The sequence below is a fragment of the Bidens hawaiensis genome, unplaced genomic scaffold (assembly GCF_021521415.1).
Source record: "Bidens hawaiensis isolate Kalapana, Puna unplaced genomic scaffold, B.hawaiensis_p1.1 tig00007117_1, whole genome shotgun sequence".
NCBI classification, from domain to species: domain Eukaryota; kingdom Viridiplantae; phylum Streptophyta; class Magnoliopsida; order Asterales; family Asteraceae; genus Bidens; species Bidens hawaiensis.
This window is the reverse complement of record NW_027491488.1, coordinates 457,946-462,009: the sequence shown is the minus strand read 5'-3', so window position 1 is coordinate 462,009 and position 4,064 is coordinate 457,946.

Genomic DNA, 4,064 nt, shown 5'->3' with positions numbered 1-4,064 from the left:
GTCGCAGGTGGTAGAGGGAGAGGGAGAAGAGGGTTAGGGTTTATGGTTAAGGTTGTTTATATATTAATTAAATAAATGACAAGTTACAACTAGCACCCTTAACTTCTATTTTGTATAATTCTAGCATAAAACATAAATCACCTCCATAATATAATGACATGCATACAAGTACACATTTATACATATAAACGTAACACATAATTATATCAAGTACTTGTTTATAATATTCATCGCTTGTTCACCAATGGTTTGAGTCGACTCGTGTGTGTTTCAGTGAAATTCCGAAAGACTACTTGTGAAGTGATTGCCATGCGTCATCTAAACCCTAGTTTAAATGTAATGAGATATGCGTTGTGGTTCGTGTGATCTTAAGTTTGAATTAACGGAGTTCGGATTAACGGAGTTACCTAAAATTGACGAGTGTCACATCTGCTGCTGAAGTCACTGAAGTTCTTACAAGAATGGGTTATGAAGGTACCTATCCACCAGCAATCAAGAAGCTTTTTAACCCATACTAGAGATACTTACTGCACATGTTCTTTACATTTATCTCGGGAAGAAAGGGAGGTTCATATGAGATCAGTCACACCCAAATGTCTGCCGTTGCTGCTTTGATCATGGATGGGAATTACAACTATTCCAAATTCGTTTTCAATGAAATGATGAGCAATCTAAGGGCTTAGAAGAAGGAGATGTTCTTGATGTATCCAAGGTTCTTGCAGATGATTTTTGATTCTCACTACATAGATCTGGTTAAATCTGTTGAGACCTTGGACATGAAGTCTATGGGACCCAATTCCTTTGGGTTAATGAAGCAGTCGAGAAAGGGAGCCAAAGTGGTTTATAGGGGATTAAAACCCCTAGTAAAGCTCGGTCGTTTTGCTGAGACCCAAGCTGAGCCTATCGTAGCTCAAGTTGCTGACGAGCATGTGGCACCCGCTTAACCACGTGCTGCAGCGTTTGAAATTTCGGATGATGAAGAAGATGAAGAGTAACACCGTGAATTAGTCACTCTTACTGAAGATGAAAGAATGAGGGCTATTGAAGCTGCTAAACTATTATTCCAGTCAACTGCTTTGAAGCCTCCTCAGACAGTTACTGAAGACATTGAGGAAGACTATGTTGAAGAAACAGCTGCTGATCTCATTCATCGTAAACGAAAAAGGGATGATTTGAGATCCAGTGAGTTGGACAGTGAAGTCGAAACAACCAACGTGACACCAACACCAGCACCAACTACCAGCCCTGTTGCTGAACCATCTTTCCAGGAGGTGCTGTCCAGTGACTTTGTCAGTGATTTTGAATTTGAGACAGAAATTCCATGCTCGAATCCTTCAGATATTCCCTCTGGTTCATCCGGTCCATCCGTTCAGGTTCAATCAAGCTCGGGTGTTTCAGATAAGGTTGCTCAAATCCTTGCTATGTAGGAGAACTACTTTCAGAATAAGGGAAAAGGTGTGGTTCTTGAGAACGCTCCTGTAGATTTTCAGGCACTGCAACGACGAGTCTTTGAACTCGAGCAAGATTCGGTAATTAAGGATGTCCGTATTAAATAACTTGAGGCTAGAAACTCAGACAAAGATTCCAAGATTAAAGATTTGCAGTCTGGCATGGGAGGTTTGACAGCAATGTATCTTGATCTCCAACAAAAGCTATTTCGGAAATTTGGAGATGAATTCAAGAGCAATGAAGACGTATTGTATCAACCCCACACTGCTGATCAAGATAAAGACTCTACTGCTCGTCCAGTTGACAATACTGATATTAGCAGACAAGAGGAATCAGAGTCCTTAAAGCAATACATGGAAGCACCACCCGTCACCAAAGAGAAATCATCTAGAATTCAGAAGAAACTACTTGAAAAAGGGAAAGAAGAAATTGTTGGTGATGAAGAATTCTGATCAGAATGTTGTGTCATCAGATCACCCAGAAAGGTTCGTTGTCACTCTTGAAAAGGGATTCTCTTACAGATATGGTGATCGATCAGGGGTTCTCCCTTGGGGTTTTGATGCAGACAAGAACATGTGGTGGGTTAAGAGAAAGTCAGGAAAAACTGAATACTATAAGAAGATGAAAGACTTTGGTTCCTGGATTAAAGTGGATTTGAGTGATCTAATTAACTCTCCATTCACAAATCCATCTAATGACAAAAGAGGAACAGATTTCTGTAATTTTCTCAAACGTCAAGTTGATAAAGGTTTTCCAAACATGACAACTGCCGAATCCTTCCTAAAGAAAGCTAAAGGCGTCTTGGATCCAAGTACTGGGAAAACAATGGTGAATGTAAGGTGGCCTCCCACAAAGAAAGCTACTTACATTCCTGTACCAGATGCCATTCCTGATGGCACATTGGAAAACATGAGATTCTGGTTTTATGATTCCGTTACTGCCACGGTTGTTGTCAGATTACAAAAGGGAAAAGGTCAAATTCTATTTATTGATCCCCAAGGATTTGTTAAAATTTTGGAGAGAGGGACATCGAGATACTCAGCACGTTTCAGATTACTGTTGATCCGCTTTTTGAAGCAGCCGCCAAAGAATACACAAACATGGTTACGTCTATTATCAACAACAAGTTCTGGGCTGGAGCGTTGAAGGATGCAGATATTGATTACATGGAGCAAGACTAAAGATAAAGCTACAAACCAAGGGGGAGATTGTTGGACCTAGTTTTGTGGTTTGATCTTAGTTTGTATTTAGTTCTACTTGTTGGGCTTGGGGTTTTGGGCTTGTATGTGAGCCGGGAACACTTATGTGTTATCGGTGGGCTTTTGGTTGTTTGGGCCGGCCTAGTTGGTTGTTATCCCTATATATAGGCATGTTATGTATAGGGTTAGAGGTTGTTCATTCCTAGTTTGGTGATCACAGTTTTGTAAGTGCTTAAGCACCCGATATATTGATAATATACGTGTGTTTTGAAGCAATCGTGTGTTATTTACTTGTTATTATTCGTGTTCTTGAATCACCGAGTGTTGGTATTCCGCACCAATACTCGTTTGGTTGATATCATATTGTAGTGATCCTGATTCGGGACTTACAATTCTGATTTGGGTTCTTGTAGGTATTCCAATTCTGATTGTTGTTGAAGTCGTTGTTGGGAAACCTATTCTGACCACCAACAAAATCGACCTGCTGATTCATCACCGGGCACTCTAAAGTGCCATGTCCACCTCTACAAAACTCACACTTGTCCACCTTAGTCTTAAGTTCCTTCACTTCTCTGGTTAATGATTCCAAAGTAGAAGCCACAGTAGTATCCAGATTAACCTGGTGTACACCTCAAGAAGATGAGGATGTACTGCTAACGGGGGTGGAATTCCCCCGTCATGGCCCTTTGGCGAAGTCCGATTGAGCGAAGCTTTCAAACATCTCGTTACATTCGGTGACATTTTTCCTTTCCATTAAGTTACCTCCGGCAACAGTGTCAAAACGAACTTGGGTTTCATATGTCAGCCCGTTGTAAAACTTTTCCATGAGAGCCCATGGTGTAAGACCATTCTGTGAACAATGGGCAAGCAAATTCTGAAAATGCTCCCAAGCATGGCAATATTGTTCATCTGGCTCCATGTGAAACGAGTGAATCTGATCACGAGGAATAGCCGCTTTAGCCGGTGGGAAATATCTCTTTATAAAAGCATAACGTAGTGCTTCCCAAGTGGTTTTTTTGCCAGGCGCCTGATTGTCGAGCCAAAGAGTTTCTTTACCTACAAGTGAAAAAGGGAAAAGATGTAAGAAAATAGCATCTTCAGTAGCACCTTGGTTATTAAAAGTTTTCAAAACGCGGTAAAATCGGTTAATGTGTGCTGGTGCATCTTCGTCATCACGCCCATGAAACTGATTAGTTTGAACGATGTTGTTCATGACGTATGACGGAATTTGCCACGAGTTGGAGTTGTCGATCTGGGGAACGACAATGCATGACTGGTTTCCGGTTAAGCCATCGAAGGCTTGAGCAGCAATTGTCCTATCATCGGCCATTTGAACTTGAATTCTAGGACTTTCAGGTGGTGAACTGGTTGGGGAAGACTTTGGTGTAGAACTGGCTTCTGACAGTTGTTTCTCTA